Source organism: Panicum virgatum, chromosome 9N (assembly GCF_016808335.1).
Source record: "Panicum virgatum strain AP13 chromosome 9N, P.virgatum_v5, whole genome shotgun sequence".
In the NCBI taxonomy this organism is placed as follows: domain Eukaryota; kingdom Viridiplantae; phylum Streptophyta; class Magnoliopsida; order Poales; family Poaceae; genus Panicum; species Panicum virgatum.
In genome coordinates, this window is record NC_053153.1 from 39,313,678 (window position 1) to 39,332,488 (window position 18,811).

The 18,811-nt window shown below is 45.5% G+C and overlaps 1 non-coding gene across 1 annotated transcript; it reads right to left on the bottom strand.

Annotated features, from left to right (window-relative positions):
* Nucleotides 1-18,379: 18,379 nt before the first annotated feature.
* Nucleotides 18,380-18,485, bottom strand: LOC120693632. Its single transcript, XR_005683090.1, has one exon. It is a non-coding gene; the product is annotated as a small nucleolar RNA R71 (small nucleolar RNA).
* Between the last annotated feature and the right edge of the window lie 326 nt (nucleotides 18,486-18,811).

An 18,811-nucleotide genomic window follows, 5' to 3' on the forward strand; every position in this document is an offset into this window, starting at 1 on the left:
CGGCAAGTAGTCTAAGTAGTCGATAGCAAGTTGGAGGTAGTCGCTTGCCGAGCGAACTCGCAAAGCCAAATTTATTGTGCAGAGTTGCCTGAGTAACAATCCGGACCATGCTTGTTGTTAGCATCGGTGCGATGGCAAGGAAGCTACACACGAAAGCTAGAGGTTGTGGGTTTGAATCCTCACAACTTTTTTGGATGGCGTGGGTGGCGTGTTTAGTACCGGTCGCTGCGATTGGTACTAAATGGTCTGCCAGCCGGTAGTGGTTGCGGCAGCCGGTACTAACCGCGCCATACGGCCGGTACTAAAGCTAGTTTTTCTAGCTCTAAATATATCTTGCATGGTTGCATTCCATGGGCACCTATGCCACACAGTCATCCTGCACCGCATGCGGCCTTTGTCAAGTCTTCGAAGCTGTGGATTTTGGGTTGGTGATGAATGGTTGAGAACTGAAGGACGTAAAAAGACTAATAGTAAAGACTCAGTGCAGGTTAGCTACCCTCATTTTTTCATGACTGTGGTGGGTTTGGTGCGGTTGTGTGGTTCACTGGCAACGACAAGCAGGCCAACAGGTTACAGGTTGACGAGGTAACTGCTGGTATTGCATATGCTCGGTGTCCAGCCAGGGACACGAGCAGAGGCAATCTGTGTGTTCCAATAAGTTATACAAAATCACAGAATGAAAGTAAGCACTGACCATGCAAGATTACATTTCTGGAATGATTGTTGACAGAACACCTTTAATTTCTCTGTACTGCAAAAGCCTTTGACGCATTTGCACGACGCAGGGACCGGTTCGTCTGACCTCAGTTCCACGACCTATTGCTGTGGTGCTCCATTCTGGTAACAAGTGAGATCGCCAGTGGACTTTCGCCAAAGTGGCATACCTACCAAATCAGGAGTACACTATACTGAGCAAATTGATGGTGCTCTGGAGCTTTATGGCAATGTCAGGATTCAATAACTAAATCAGAGGCATTCAAGCCCTGCTTCATGCACCGAGCAACTTGTGTGTAAACTACAGACCAGAAATGCCAAGAAAGCACTATGCCAAATCATAAGATTGGAGAGACGGCTCAACACACATCAGTGACCTCACAAAATTTGTTACCAATGTGACTATAATTGGTGTCGTGTTTTCCACGTCACCAGTGACTTCTTATTAGTGACGTGTTTTATTACGAACCGCGTCTACTTTGAGTGTCATTGATGACGTGTTTTTTTTATAAAAATATCTCCTTTGATCTCATCGGAGACGCAGATTGAGAAAACATATCTCCAACGACCAGTGAACAGTGATATGTTCATAAAAGGGGGGGAGCATCCTTAATTAGTGCACATCACATGCATTCTGAAATTCAAAATTAGCATGCATTTCTTTTTTCTATTAATCTCAACCGAATATCGAATATTTATATCCACATGAACCAAAGAACAACATCACATAACAACTAAGAACATCAATATCTGAATCCTACTCCAGCTTGCCTGTTCTGCCTGCAATCATTTCATTAATTTTTGACACTTGCATATTCTTTTTTTTTTCTCGAATGCGCAGGAGAGCTGCGCATCAATATATTAAGAAGAAAGAAAAGGGGGGGGGGGAAGAGCCCCCGAAACAAAAATGTTACAGGGATAAAGGATCTGTAACACACCCTAGGAAGAACACACTCTCTTAGACACACTAAACACTTAAAGGACCAGACCACCTGCACAGGGCAATTAGGAGGTGGGAGCTAGGGCAAGGAGATAAGAAACTCCTCGAGCCCCAGCTACAGACCATAGTTGGACCTCTTCTCTAAAGGCTGCCATGACCCGGGATAAATGAGGAGTACACAGTAATTCCTGTGCTTCCACACTAACCAAGATCTTAGAATAATGATGGAATTGATTCCCTTTTGAACCTGACCCGAGAACCTGCTGCTAGTTTCCCCCCACCAATGAATAAAGCAGTGATCATCCAACTGTGGCGCCAAGGTTTGCATCCCAAACTGCTGCAAGGTGTGGACCCAGAACTGTCAGGTGAAGACACAGGAGACCAATAAGTGATCAATTGTTTCTCCAACCTGATCACAAAGTGGGCATTTCGGTGGGTGGTTAAGGCCCCTTTTAGCAAGTCTATCTGCTGTCCAGACCCTATTGTGTGCCACCGTCCACATAAAGAACTTGCATTTCCCTGGAGCCAAACTTTTCCATATTCTCTCCCACGAACCAAAATGAGTAGCTCCAATGAAAAAGGCCTCATAGGCTGATTTAGTGGTGTATATCCCAGAATTTGAAAACCTCCAAATATGTAAGTCCTCCACTTCTGGCTGCAATTCAACAATAGAAAGGTCCCAAAGGTAGAGATATTCCACTAGAACCTGCACACTTAAAGCTCCTCTAATGTCTGAAATCCATCTTCCACCTGTGAGAGCATCATAAGCCATTCTTTTCCTTGCTCTTGCTGGTATTGCACTAAACAAATGTGGCAGGATCTGTTTTAAGCTTTGACCAAGCAGCCAGCTATCTGTCCAAAAACAGGCATTTTTTCCATTACCAATTACCGTTTGAACAGCCATTTCAAAGAAAGAGTGGACTTGGGGCTGTGCTTGGATGGGGAAGAGTACCCATGCCTTTTCAGGCTCTGTTTTCTGTAGCCAAAGCCACCTCAACTTCAGGGCCCACCCCCAATTTTTGAAGATCAGAAATACCAAGCCCTCCCAAGCAAAATGGTCTTGTGACCTTTGGCCAAGCAAGCAGGCAATGTCCTCCTCTAGCATCTTTTCTTCCTTTCCACAAAAAAACCTCTCCTTATTTTGTCAATTGCCTTTTAAAACACAAGGTGGTAACTCAAGAGCCAATAGAATGTAAATGAGCATTGAGGTAAGCACAAACTGTACCAAAATCATTCTACCAGCTTTGGTGAGCAGATCAGCCTTCCAACTTGGGAGTCTATCTGCTAATTTGTCAATAATGGGCTGTGCTTGTGCCTTAGTAATCTTATGAGGAGAGAGAGGAACTCCCAGGTACTTACAAGGGAATTCAGAGATCTGACATGGCAGGGCTTCTTGCAAGAAAGCTTTGTCATCTTCAGCACATTGTATGGGAAGAACACTACTTTTCTGGAGATTTGATGTGAGCCCAGAGGCATTACCAAAGAGTTGAAAGATATCAAGAGTAGTTTCAATATCTCTTGCTGAAGGTCTCAAGAAAAGCACAACATCATCTGCATATAAAGAGATCCTATGTTGCAGCGCCCTTCTAGCAAGTGGTTGTAACATATTCTCATCCGCAGCTTTCTTTATTAAGTGACAAAGCACATCCATGACTAAGATAAAAAGCATGGGAGACAAAGGATCTCCCTGTCTTAGGCCGCGCTGGTGATGTATCCTTTCTCCTGGTGAACCATTGAGTAGTATCTGAGTAGAGGATGTTCGAAGCAGCCCACTTAAGATATCACACCAAATTGGACCAAAACCCAGCTGTTTCAAAACTTCCAATAGGAAAGGCCATGAAACTGAGTCAAAAGCCTTGTTAATGTCCAATTTGAGCAGAATACGAGCCTGTTTCTGTTGGTGTAGGAACTTTGTAGTATGCTGGACCAACATGAAGTTGTCTAGAATGAATCGACCTTTGATGAAAGCACTCTGATTAGGAGAAACCAGCTGATTTAGATAACTAGCCAATCTATTGGCAAGGATTTTTGTTACTAGTTTGGCAAAGGAATGAACCAAACTAATGGGTCTGAAATCCTTGACACTAGTGGCATCCTCTTTTTTAGGCAGCAAGGTGACATAGGCTGAGTTTAGCAACTCGAAATTGGCAAATTTTCTCCTCCAAACAGCTGAAATTGCAGACATAATGTCCAGTTTTATAATCTGCCAGCAAACTTTATAGAATTTGCCGGTGAACCCATCGGGACCAGGGGCTTTGTCAGAAGGCAGCGATCTAACTGTTTTCCAGACCTCTTCTTCTGAAAAAGGAGCCTCAAGATCATTGAGGGCAATGCTCGGCATGTTTAGCTCTGAAAGATTAACTGTCTCATCTCTGTCCACACTCTTGCCCAGTAGGTTGGTATAAAACTCAAAGATATTCTTCTCCTTTTCCTCATGATTGGTAAGAATTGTTCCATCAGCAGTGGTGAGTTTGGATATGAAGTTTTTCCTTTTACGGTGGCGAGCATGAGAATGGAACAGGGCTGTGTTGGCATCACCATCCTTAAGCCAACCAATGCGAGACCTACTTCTGGCAATGGTACGCTGCAGGGAAGAAAGGGCCAAACAATGTGGCGTGAGTTTATTTTTTAACCATAACTCAAGCCTGGATAATACACGACAATCATGTGCTATTTCTAGTTGATGTAGGACCTCTCTGGCTAGTGCTAATTGTGAGTTCACATGGCCAACTTTCTTTTGACTCCAGCTCAGAAGATTTCTAACAGTGGCTCTGAATTTCCTTGCCAGGGTGTCAAAGGGGCAGCTCGAAACTGGTTCAGATGTCCAAGCTGCTGCAACAACATCTTGAAAACCTTCCAGGCTGGTCCAGAACCCTTCAAAATGAAATCTCGCTTTCCCAGGATAGACATCATTTAAGCCTAGAATAAGAGGACAGTGGTCCGAACCCTCTGTTGCACCACTTTGTAGCATGCAGTTAGGAAACATTTGCTCCCACTCCAATGAGCAAAGCACTCTGTCAAGTTTGACTAGTGTTGGTGAGCTTTGCCGGTTAGACCACGTAAATTTCCGACCAAGCAGTGGCAAATCTTTTAGTTCTAAGTCACTGATCAAGCGACGAAACCTTCCCATCATTGCTCTATTAACAGTCCCACTGTTCTTGTCTTCGGAATTTGTAATTAAGTTGAAATCCCCAAGCAATAACCACGGTCCGGGACAGGCAGCTCTCACCGTCCTAATTTCCTGAATGAATAGGATTTTATTGTCATCACCTTGAGGACCATACACACAAGTAAGCCACCAAGCTTGCGAGCTGGCCGGGGAGAACTGCACAGATAGACTGAAAGTATCACTTCTGAAGGCAGTAGCTGGACCCAGTTCATGTCGCCACGCCACCAAAATACCTCCACTAGCCCCAACTGCAGGCAGCTCGATCCAATGGGAAAACTCTGAACCCAGCAAAGAGAGAATACACCCACGAGAAATCCCAGCCATTTTCGTTTCTTGTAAACAAACAACCTCAAAACGCCCAGAATTAACCAAGGTTCTTACAGTATCTTGGCGTGCCTTAGAATTCAATCCACGCACATTCCAATAGAGTAATTTGGAGGGATTCATTGTAAAAAGAGAAAAATGCGACCTTGGCTGAAGCAATCAACAGCCAGTCACCCGGGCCAGCTCTTCTTCATCAGGGGCAGCCCATCCAAAGAGGGCTGAAAGTGCCAACGCCTGAGAGTCTGGGAGCCTTGCCGAGCCGGAGAACAGCCTGCTGTATTCCTCCAAGCTCTGCTAGTCGATGCCGGCCATTTCCCCAATGATATCCAGAGCACGCATCACCTTCTTTTTTGTTCTCGAGGTTGCCCCACCACCGCCAGGAGTGGCCGGCTCCATGCCGGCAATGCGACGGCTGCGCCGCGGAGGAGCACAAGGAGTACTGATGCGGGAGTGTGGCCTGCTTGTGCTTGGCGTAGGAAGGATCTTCACCGTCTTCTTTGTGATTTTTGCCAAGAACTGCTTTCTCTGACCTGAGTTGGGAGTGTTGGGACGTGCTGGTGTGGTAGCATCCACAGGCATCAAAGCTTCCTCCGCAATCTGTGATTGCCTTTGGCGCCGAAAGTAAACCTGCCCGAAGCGAGGCTCAAGTGATGGTGGAGCCGCCGGAACACTCGCCAAGGTGGTTGTGGTGGTGGTTGCAGCCCTTGGCGGTACCTCCGTTGTGGTCGCCTCAGCCGGGGGAGAAGCAGCCAAACTGGTCGTATGGGTTAGGGGATTGCCGTCAACGTTGGTCGTAGGCACCGGAGGCGCATCCCCCGCTACCAGTAGCATACGGGCCAGCGTGAGAGAAACTTCATCCTCCTTGATCGGCGCGACACCGGCCGCAGCATCAGTGGACGGGGCCGGACGTCTTGGATCAGGGTCGTCGTTGGAGCAGGGCCCTCCAGCAAGCACCTGTGCAGCGGCACCAACATCCGCTACCGCAAAATCCACTCCCGCAGATGCCACGAGGGCCGGAGTAGCCGGAGCAGAGTGGCTCAGATCGCCCAGGCAGGGCGCCGAGGCCGGCTCGTGTGACGCGACGTCAACGGCCACCTCCGCAGCGATCGCGGGGGCCGGAGTCACGGTCAGCTCCTGCTCACCACCGTTTCCCAGCCGCCAGACGCAACCGGAGCAGAGCCAGTGGGACAAGGAACTCCCGGGTGCAGCACAATCCGAGGAGGGGCAGTGATGCGCCGGTCCGACTGGGTGGAGGGGGACGAGGGAACTGCGGACGGCGCCTTTGGATGAATGGCGGCTAGCAGGACCTCCTTGAAGGACGGGTGGATGGCGGAGTGTCACGGCTCCAACGCTGGGCCTTGCTGCGCTCCGCCTGGGTCGCCGAGGGGGAGGTTTCCGATGCCGGAGGGGAGGGGTGGGACGGAGGGGTGGCCGCCGTGCTCGGGGTGAGCGGCGGCGGGAGGCTGGTGGCTACTCTAGGGGCGTCGGGGAGGGGAGGGGGCGGGGGAGGTGAAGCGGAAGCCATCCGTATCAGTATTGAGTATACTAACCAAATGAATTGTCACTTCACACTTGCATATTCACTTCTTAATCTTTATAGTTGTGCCTTCCTTGACTTCTTCAGATTCTTGGCAAATGTTGATGATCTGTGCAAATTCTCTACAACCAAAAATAGCTTGAAGTACGGAGGCAGCAAGCCATCCTTTTTTAAGTCCCAAGTTTAGCATATGTACCCTGCATTAAGGAAATATATTATATATAAGTAAGTTATGTTCCACCTGATAGAGCCGGAAAAAGATAGGGACAATGATTGAGCAGGTCTAGAAATGCTCAAAAGGTATAAACAGTCAGTAAATTCTGCTGACCACTTGTTGAGAATTATATCAATGTTAGACGAAGATCTGCTACGAGGGAATACAGACATTCAGTGTGTAAAGATCCTAACCCAGCAATCTGGAGATGACTAAACCAATTTTGTCGTGCCCGGTAAGACTGAGTTCATTCAGTAATGGCAGAAGTGATGAGACAGTTTGAGTGGCATAACAATATGCTGCATTCCAAAGAAAGTATTTTTGTTTTAGGTAAAATTTAGAGATAATTGACCGTGGCTTTTGGATCAAATTAAAGGCTATAACTAAAACCATATGGACAAACAGTTTCATAAGAGACAGCTACTTCGCATCAAAGGACCACCATGCTGTTCTCAGATGCACAATGATATTAGCTAGGAACGATCGTAGCTACTCAAGAGGGTGTTGAGCTATCCCTCCACATAGAAGATGATTTGGAGCCCAGCGAACTCATGAAAACAGCCCACAAGCCCAGTGCTTATGCTCCATTGATTAGGTGCTTCAATCAATGGTTGAGATTGCTCTTTGAGAGAAAGTAGCAAGCAAGGAAATCCTACCCTCATCTTTACCAGGTTCTGGCCATGACTTTTGAGTTGGAGAGGAGCAGAACACACGCAACATAACTAGAGAGAAGAGAGGAAGAAGAAGGAGAAGGAGATCTGTCCAGATTTGGTGGCTGTGAACCGATCTGCTTCAAACCAGTGATTGGAGGCTCAAACGTGCTTGGATTGCGCCAAACTTGGTGAGCTCGTTCTACAATTAGAGTACTTCGATCTGGTCAGTTGATTTGAGGATTCGTTGAGCAAAGCATCAGATTTGATAGGGGTTTTGTCAGTTCGGGTGACTGCAGTTTCAGTAGATGATTTGATTGGGTGGTCAAACGGTGTCCGATTGAGCTAAAATTTTGTCAGTCATTAGAAGACTCGTAGATATACTTGCCTACTAAAATTTGTGCACAGTAGAGCTGTGGTTTGTGAGATATGAACTGATTATCGAAGTGGACAGTATCTGTGGCTTCTCTGTTTGAAAGTATTCATACCTCTTGCTAGATAGTTGTGGTTGTTGTTATTGTTGATGTCAAGTGTGTCATGGTGAATATGTTGCTGCTGGTGTAATCCTCTAGAGGTCCTAGATAAGACTCTTTGTAACCATTTGTTGATTATAGTGGAAGCTTGGAGTGGACCGATTCGTCCCGTGGGTTTTGACTCCTCACCTTGAGGAGGTTTTCCCACGTAAATGGATGTCTCTTGTGCATGTGATTCTAACTATTCCGCTGCATATCTATTGGTAGATGTTTTCCTCAATAGTCATCACAAGATGAGGGATTAAGTAGTGCATTTGTTAGTGCCTTTATCCCAACAAGTGGTATCAATAGCTTAAATTCAGATTGTTTCAGCTTGTATTCAACTTGACTCACTTGCTGATTTGCCTTGTGTTGAAGATGGAAGCAAATACCAGCAAGATGATATCATTGAATGGTACAAATTACCAAGCTTGGAAGGGTAATATGGAGGATTTGCTCTCTATCAAAGAGTATAGGAAGCCAGTGTTTGCTGAGACAAAGCCGGATGACAAATCCGATGATGATTGGTGGGTTCTTCATCGTCAAGCTTGTGGTTTCATTCGACAATGGGTTGATGATAATGTTTTGAACCATATCAGTGATGAGACACATGCACGTACCTTACGGCAGAAACTAGAGGAGTTGTATGCCCGAAAGAAAGGTACTAACAAGATGTTCTTGATCAAGCAATTGATGAATATGAGGTACCGAGAGGGTGCTCCTATGGCTGATCATGTGAATGCATTTCAATGCATTATTAGTCAGCTATCCTCGATGGGAATCTCATTTGAAGATGAGGTTAGAGCTTTGCTGCTACTTGGCTCATTGCCGGACACTTGGGAGACTTTGAAAGTCACTCTTTGTAATTCAGCCCCTAATGGTGTTGTTACTTAGAAGCTTGTCAAGACCTAGGTGCTAAATGAAGAATCCAGAAGGATTGCTGAAAAGGGAAGTAGCTCTTCTGATTCTGGGGTGCTAGGCGCCGAGTCTCGGGGGAGGAGTATGAGCCGAGGCCCGAGGAAAGGTGCAGCTGAAAGTAGAAGCAAGTCAAAAGGAAAAAATAGTGAAGTGGTGTGTTACCACTACCATGAGAAGGGACACAAGAAGTGGCGATGCCACAAATGGAAAAAAGAAAAGGGTAAACAAAAGAAGGAAGCCCAGAAGCATGATAATGATAGTGATAGTGATGCTGGCCGCATTACTTTTGCAGTTGATGAGATGATGATTGTCATTGATGGTGAAAATGAAGGTAATGAGGGTTGTTTTTGTTCCACTGCTCAGTAGAAGATCACTGTATCTTCTGATGATGCAACCATCAACCATGTGAATGGTGATGAGATGATTTGGATACCGGACAGCGGTGCTACCATACATGCTATATCTCATAGAGAGTACTTCACAAACTACACAGCAGGTGATTTTGGTGTTGTGAAGATGGGCAACAATGATAGAGCAGCCATCATTAGAAAGAGAGATGTGCATTTAGAGACTATAATGGCACCAAATTGGTCCTCAAGTCTGTGAGGCATGTTGAGACACTTCGACTCAATATATTTTCAGTTGGATTGCTCGATGCTGATGGGTATTCTAGCAGATTTGGGGATGGACAGTATAAGCTCACCAAGGGCAGCATGGTAGTCACAAAAGGTAATAGAATTTCACTTTTGTACCATGTTTCTACTAAGCTCTCTAGTGTTTCTGTCAATGCATTAGAGAAAGAAGACCCTTGTGTTTTATGGTACAAGAGACTTGGGCATCTGAGTGAGAAGGGGGTAACTGTGCTAGCGAAGAAAAATCTATTGAAAGGGATGAAAGGTGTACATTTGAACAAATATGCAGATTGTATAGTTGGGAAGCAGCACAGGGTTGCTTTCAAGAGTCTACCTCCTCACAAGAGGCCACTGTTACTAGATTTGGTGCATTCAGATGTATGCAAAATGTCAGTAAGATCAATTGGTGGTACTAAATACTTTGTCAATTTATTGATGATTTAATTTCTACAAGAAAGTTTGGGCTTTTCCCTTGAAGTCCAAAGATCAAGTGCTAGGTGTGTTCAAGCAATTCCAAGCCTCAGTTGAGAGAGAAACTGAGAAGAAGATTAAGTGCATTCGCACTAATAATGGAGGAGAGTATATTGGGCTATTTGATGCATATTGCAAAGAGCAATGGATTAGGCACCAATTCACCCAAAGACACCACAGTTAAATGGTATTGCTGAGAGGATGAGCATGACTATTTGTGGAGAGAGTGAGGTGTATGCTGTCACATGCAAAGCTACCTAAGAGCTATTGGGGTGAGGCTTTGATGACTGCAGTTTATCTTATTAATCTCTCACCATCCTATCCTTTGCAGGGAGATGTTCCTAATAGGGTTTGGTATAACAACGATGTCTCTTATGATCACTTGAAAGTGTTCGGGTGCAAGGCCTTTGTTCATATTCCTCAAGATGAACGGTTGAAACTTGATGCCAAGACACGACAGTGTATCTTCCTTGTCTATGGATTGGATGAGTTTGGATACAAACTATTTGATTCAATTGCAAAGAAGGTTATGAGAAGCCGTAATGTTGTGTTTGTTGCAGATCAAACAATTGAGGATATTGTGAAGACAAAGGTGCAAGTTCCTCAGCAAGATCCATTGGTTGATTTAGACCCAATTCCTATGGCTCCAGCTCCACAACAAGCTGAAGGTGATGCTGCAGATGATGCACTAGATGATCTGCATGGTACAAGTGATGAAAATGCTCCCCAGTAGCATGAGTTTGATGCTGAAATTGATGATCCGGATCAGTAGCCATCAGTACCAGAAGATCCATCAGCAATTCCACTCAGAAGATCTAGCAGAGATCGAGTTCCTTCCAATAGGTATCCCTCAGATTAGTATGTGGTGTTACTATCTGATGGTTCAGAACTTGAGTGTTTTGCAGATGCAATGGAAGATAAGCATAGAAAGGAGTGAATGAAAGCTATGCAAGAAGAAATGGATTCCTTGCATAAGAATCATACATATGAGTTGGTGAAGTTGCCCAAGGGCAAGAAAGCTTTGAAAAACAAGTGGGTCTACATAATCAAGCAAGAAGAGCACACGCCACATCCAAGGTACAAGGCCAGGCTTGTTGCGAAAGGATTTAGCCAAAAGAAAGGTGTTGATTTTGATGATATCTTTTCTCCTATGGTGAAAATGACATCAATTAGAGTGATCCTCGGCTTGGTAGCTAGGCTCAACTTGGAGGTTGAGCAAATGGATGTGAAGACAGCTTTCCTTCATGGTGATCTGGAGGAAGAGATTTACATGCAGTAGCCTGAGGATTTTCTTGTGAAAGGCAAAGAAGACTATGTGTGCAAACTGAAAAAGAGTCTCTATGGCCTAAAACAAGCACCAATACAATGGTATTTGAAATTTGACTCAGCTATGAGGGAGCGAGGCTACAAGAGGAGTAGCTCGGACCATTGCGTATATTTCCATAGGTTCTCAGGTGATGATTTTATCATCTTGTTGCTCTATATTGATGATATCTTCTCCAACGCTATCCTCCAGTCTGCATTGCTAAGCTTTCTAAAATGCATTGGAAGGCCAAGATATCTTAAAGGATACTTCCCAGATTAACAACCAAATAATTATGAGTATTGTTGTTCCAACTCTTTAGCTTGTCCAAAACAAAATATTTCACTCTTGTCGAAGTTATTTTTAAGACCTAATAATTGCTCAAAAACACATAATAACATCTTCATGTTAGTTGCTTTCTCAATATCGTGGTCCATGAAAAGGATGGTGTCGTCAACATATTGTAAGATAGACAAGACGCCATCTACAAGATGAGGAACAATCCCCGTAACATGACCCTCATCCTTAGCTCTATTTATTAGGATAGCTAACAAGTCGACAACTATATTAAACAAAATGGGTGACAGCGGATCACCTTATCTCAGGCCTTTCAAAGTTTGAATGTTTTGTCCTATCTAATCATTGATTTTGATACCCACATGACCCCCCTTGGATGAAGCTTCGATCCATTCACACAATTTTTGTGAGATACCTTTCATTCTCGGTGTTTGTTGGACAAAACTCCATTTTACTTTGTCATATGCTTTTTCAAAATCAATTTTAAAAATGACTCCACTTTGTTTTTTTCCTGTGTAGTTCATGGATGGTTTCATGTAAAACAATAACCCCCTCCATAATATTCCTACTAGGAAGAAAATCAGTATGTGTAGGACTAATAACCTTCTGTGCCACCATTGAGCCACTTTTATAAAGATTTTAAAGTCAACATTAAGCAAACAGATGGGTTTGTATTGCTGAATTTTGATAGCTTTTTTACACTTTGGAAGTAAGATAATTGTTCCAAAGTTGAGGCTGTAGAGAGGTAATTCTCCTTTATGGAACTCAGAGAACAATGCCATTAGGTCACCCTTAATACCATTAGGTCCTGGGGCTTTATTATGTTCCATTTGAAAAATAGCCTCTCTCACCTCTGCTTCTGTGAACTCCGGAGTTAGGATCCCATTTTCATTATCTGATACTTGGAGAATATCATCTATATGAGTCGCATCTAGGTTAAAATTATTATTATCTGGTGGACTATTTCTTTAGTTTCTCATCACCCCTTATTATATGGTCCCCATCTTGTAACTTATAATTCCTCATTTTTCTATGTTTTCCATTAGTAATCAGCTGGAAGTACTTGGTGTTTGAGTCACCTCTACCTCTAGTAACTCAACCTTTTCCTACTAGTACCACATAATATCTTCCTCTCTAAGCATTTCTGCTAGTATGTTCTTCAGGTACTATTTAAGATCAACCTCTTGTGGGGATAAAATTGAGGTTTCCAATTTTTTATCCAAACTGTCCAGTTTGTATAGAATATTTTTCTTTTCCTTTTTTAGTGCACCACTTGTATTCTTGGCCCATCCCCGTAAGTGTTGGCGAAGTCACCTAATCTTAGCTTGCCATCTTTCCATCGGAGTGGAACCAAGATCCACACTCTCCCAAAGTGTGTGGTCCGAGATATGCGTGAGTGCACTGACATTTTAAACTTGAACTGACATTTGCTAGAATTCGAAGATATGCTTGTATCCGAGATATGCGTGAGTGCACTGACATTTGAGAGTGGAAATTGTTCTTCCCACTCCGTTGCCATTAAAATTATGTCCAGCTTCTCATCTCTAGCCCTTGTGCATTGCCTACCCGACATCTCTAGCTCCTGTTGATTTATCAGACCGGGGGCAACGGGACTGCATACAGGCGCATAATGTTCTAGAATAAGGAATACCTGAATAGGCATAGAACTAGTTTAGTACAAGGAAACTACCCGATCCTATCGGAGTAGGACTCCAACAGTACTCAGCTAGAACTTTTCATATAACCCTGTCCCCCCAGAGTATATAAGGGTGGGTAGGGACCCCCTCAAAAGAGGGAACATGACGTCAACCTCTAAGGCAATACAAGCAACCACATAGGACACATGGTATTATGCACCTCGGGGCCCGAACTTGTCTAAATCCTTGTGTTCCTTGTACCATCGAGTTCCAGAGCTAGTCGATCCCTTGCCTACAATCCTACTGCTAAGGATATCCCTGAGTAGGGTTGGTGGCTAAACATCGACATATACTCCTCCAGAAAAGGTCAAAACGAAGAGGAATTGCAACTGTCACCTTTAGTAGACTGGATCTCAGTTTCCTTACCAGACTTCAACTTTGAGGCCTGGTGCAGCACCACCTCGTCACTGGTGTCCGCCAATCACTTGCTGCGACGAAGCTCAGAGGCCGACACTTTTGGGATGGCCGCCAACTCCACCGGGCTTGCAAGGGCCGCACCCTTCCTGCCTGCCAAAATTTCCTTCATGTGCAAGTCCAGCTTCAGCATCGAGGTCAGCCCAGGTGTCACGCTGCCCGCCATCACGGGTCACGACCCAACAGCTGCAACCATTTAAGTTTCGGTGCAGTTCGTTTGGTGTTTCTCTGTTTCGCATTGTCCTTCTTCACATCCTTGCCCTTGTCACCATCAGTCAGTGCATTGTCCTTTTTATTCTGATCACCTGCATCATACTCCACCCATTGTCATTGAACCCAAAGTCCATTTCTATTGGTACAGGATTATTTTCATCTATGTTCTCCTCAACACTGAATTGGAGTCCATAGAAATAATCCCCAATCACCACATCGACGAACTGGGGTATGATGTTGGGGTCCAGAACAAACACTTGGAGGCGACATATATCATACTCTTTGGTGAATTTCATATCTACTACATTTGACACACCAAGGATTGAGCTGACCACCCAGATCATCACAAACTCACATAGCTCCTTTGGCAGCCATGTGAATTGCACCCACACCTTGGCCATCGCATACTTGATCTCATCACCACCCCTGCTTTATTCAAATCTCAATGTTGTACCTGGGAATTTTGTGTGTAACACGCCCCACTCCACCATGAGCTGTAGCTCCGCCCTGGATGGAAACACAGTTCTAAAAGTCTTTGTGCTGGTCTCCTCCGCATCCTAGCGCCAATCTCCTAGGAACAACCTCTCCATCTAAGAAGTCACATTGGCTGATTTGATTGGGCCTTCAGTGACTTTGGTCACTGCCGTCTTGGACTCTACCATGTTCTTGAAATTTTTAGGTGGGTTGATGTAATAGAAGCCAAGACCTTCGACAGCATAGCCACATGGCATAGCAAAGGCAGTAGCTTTACTTGTGTCAGACTGCACCGAACGGTACATGGGACACCGTATCAAGGTGTGCTTAGTGCAGTCACAAATTTCACAATACAACTCCACTGTGCAATCGTCCATCTTGTGGCCCTTTGTGTAGCACCGATAGTAGTAAGGAGTTTTGCCACGCTACCCTTCATAGTTGTTGACGCTTGCTGGAGACCATTTTCAAGCGTCAAATTGATCTAGAAAATCTTGAGACTTTGCATTTCTTTCATTCATATTTATCTAAAATAGTGCTAAAACCCACTATGCCCATAGGAAATATACAATGTTGGAATATAAGCTAGAAGGCAGCTTGCAAGTACCCTATGATCCAATGGGAAATTGTTCGACCAATCAGAACATGACACATGTCATTCAAAGGACAAAAGGCCCCACATGCAGCAGAAAACGACCAAGATGGAATGCCAATCACCTATATTGGGCCTTAGGGCCCACAGGGCAGCCGCCTAGTCAAAGTTGGGGGTGGTTGGGGCCCACCATAAGTCAACCGACCTGGTGGTCGGCCGAACAGCCCAAGGCGCCACCGACTTATTACCACTTGGGCATGAAGCTTCCTGGTGACTTCCTTATATTGGTTATAGGTGATTCCCCTACTTCAATTCGGCCGAGAAGTCCCTCTTGCTCCCTCTATAAATACAAGTGGGGGTGAGAATAAGGACACACCACAAGGGCTCAAGCTCATCATTCCCCTCTTGTTTAGCTCTTAGGCTAGTGGAGTTTAGGCTGAAAGTAGTAGTCATCAGGTCCCCGAGATTGCTTCGGAGTATAGGTATGAGTTCATCCTCTAGTTCTCCTTTGCAATACTCGATCTTTTGTAATAGACTTATGTTATAGTCATTTATAGGAAAATTAGATCCATAGCATCGAAAGAATCAAAGTTTAGAAAAATACCATCGAAAGACTGAGGTTGAGAAAATTACCATCGAAACCTTCATCCGTTGTTGCTTTCTACCACTCCCGTTAACTGAGCGTTAATCAGCAACAAAAAAATGCCCCACCACCACTTCACCCGCCGCCACCCCATGGTGTCCTCCACCGCGGCCTCGCCGGCTCGCCGCTCACCTGCCACCACCTCGGCGCCCGCTCCCACCTCCCTTCCCTCTCCTTCTCCCTCCACTGCGCTCCCCGAGCGCATCCAAGCCCATCTCCCTCTCCCACACCCTCCCCTCCAAGTCCGTCTTCACCGCACCCCAACCGCCGCCAACGCCTCCCCCGCCCCATAGCGGAAGCCCACGCTGAAGGGCGTCGCCATCCCACCGCTCCTCGTCACCATCGCAACGGGCGTCCTCATCTGGTTCATCCCGGCCCCTCCAGCGTGCCCCTCAACGCGTGGTATGCAGCTCCTCGCCATCTTCCTCTCCATCATCGTCGGCATCATGACCCAGCCGCTGCTGCTCGGCGCCGTCACGCTGCTCGGCCTCGGCGTCGCCGTGCTCACCCGCACGCTCACCTTCGCCGCCGCCTTCTCCGCCTTCGACGACCCATCCCCTGGCTCAAACGCTTGCGCACGCAAGCTGGCCGAAGAAATCACGAACACGCTCGGCCAGTGACGCGCCTCCACAGAAGCAGCGGCTCCTCCAAATTCTCAAATCCAAACCCGGTGTCAAGTCAGGACAACGAGGGTCAGGCCCTCGAGCATCATGGCTCTGAGGCACACACAGCGAGGTGGCTTGGCGAGGGAACAATGGTCGGACGGTGGCCAGCAGCATGCGGCGGCGGCGCGCCCATGTTTCAGCAACTCCGGTGATGCTTTAGGCGGGGAAGAGGAGGACGAGTACGAGGATCTCACTGTTAATCGATTTTTGGGGCCGAGCGGTGGGGAGAAGGACCGGAGGTGGGTTGGCGTAGCAAGCTGAAGCTCTGCTAGGGTGGCGGCAATGGTGGAGATGGGCACAACGGCGAGAAGATATCTGGCAGGCGGCGGCCGTGGACCGCGCTCGGCTCGTTTCTTTTTTTTTTGATGTCCAGTTAAAGGGAGTGGTAGAAAGCAACAACGGAGGAAGCTTTCGATGGTAATTTTCTCAACCTCAGTCTTTCGATGGTATTTTTCTATACTTTGATTCTTTTGATGCTACGGATCTAATTTTCCCTTATTTATATTTGCATGTTCTATATATCTCCTACGGTGTCAGACATAGATTTCATGATTAGTTTTCTTTGTTGCTATATGCTTTGCATGTTTAGACAATTAGCTTTAGTACACTGGTACCCATTCCAGTATTCGAAAGTTTGTTCTAGTATGATGTTTGACCATCCGAAGGGTGGGGGCTCCGCGCGGGACACTAGAGTATTGCTTACTAATGTAGACATGATGTCTTGGTTAGTTAAATGTTGCTGGATGTCGCACATTCCCACGGTTTGTAGAGGTTGCCTGCAGGTGGTGACACCCCTGTTTTGTGCCATCGTAATCCTCCATATTCGGTTAGGGGGGGGTAGAAAGTCCCTGGATTAGTACCATGATGGCTCGGTCAGATTTATCTGCCAGTCATGAGGGGTCTCCCTGTAGTACTAGGTTGACCAAATTAAGGATAATCATAAGTAAAGTGTAAAGTGCTCAGTAATCTGTATGATTAACTTAAGTACATTAGAACTTGAGCTACTAACTTCTTCCTATCTCCCTACCTTTTATCTTTTATTTGAGCTGAGGATGAACTTGTGTGTTACACAACCTCTATCCATTATTTATCTTACCCTTATTTATACAATTGAATATTCCGTTGAAATTAGTTCACTAACCTACCTACACAATTTAGCTGCCGCCTTCCCTGCGGAGATATAACTGACACCCCAAAATACTCCCGGGTAAAATGCTACAACGGTATTCCGTGCTCTAGCGGAGTGATCCATGGTTCATGAATAATTCTGTTCCTTGTGATTGCGCCAAAAAATGTCAACAGGCATTTTCGACGCCATAGCTGGGGACAGGCTTAATAACCTTGAATCTAGAGATGACGTTACAAAATATCAATAAGCATTTTTTGGCGCCGCTGCCAGGGAATGCATAAGTTAAATAAGTTGGCAAGGTAATGAACGAAATCAACAAGCTAACTTGGCTTGTTTTCTCCTTTTTTGTGATGAAAACAGGGTAGTGTATGACCAGTTTTTATTTGCCGCAAAATTTCACGCAAAATCCAATCACTTTTGAGAAGAGTTTGATCTCTTGTCGTACCTCCCCAACGTACACTCTCGGCAACTGAACCAGTCATTATTGTGCCACCCACTTCCAACTCCATGGCCTAGAAGACTCTCTGTGAATACTCTACTCCTTTTGCTGCCAATGTCCCTATCGGGCCAGAAGTCAGCACTGGAGTGGAGAATTTCGAGATCAAGACGCGTTTAATTATGATGGTGCAAGCCATCCCTTTCTATGGTAAGGCCAATGAGGATGCTGGCGCTCACCTCAAGCAATTCATGTAGCTTTGCAGTACTTTTGTGATCAAGGGAGTGTCGCAAGACGCGATTCGGCTCGGTCTATTTCCGTTCTCTCTTCTGGCGAGAGCAAAGCTGTGGTTCTATACTAACAAGAGTGCAGTAAATACTTGGGATAATTGCACCAAGACATTCCTCACGAATTTCTTCCCGACGGGCAAAACAAATGCTCTTCGTGGAAGGATTTCGAGCTTTCAGCAAGTATCCAATGATACCATTCCTGAAGCTTGGGAGTGACTTCAGGAGTACATCCTAGCATGTCCGCACCACGAGATAGACAATTGGCTCATACTTCAAAGTTTCTACAACGGGCTGACTCAGACAGCCCGTGATCATGTAGATGCTGCTAGTGGTGGAGCTTTCTTCTCACTGACCAGTGAAAGAGCTACATCTTTAATTGAGAAGATGGTGTCCAATCAAGGTTGGAGCAATGAACGACTCCAATCACACCAGCAGGCCATGCATATAGCCAAGGAAACTGACATCCTCGCTGCAAAGGTTGATCTCCTCCTCAAGAAATTTGTGGGCTATTCCCAAGGTAAGGCTCAAACACAAACACTTCAAGTCTTGGATGCTCACATGATGTGCAAGGTCTCTGGGA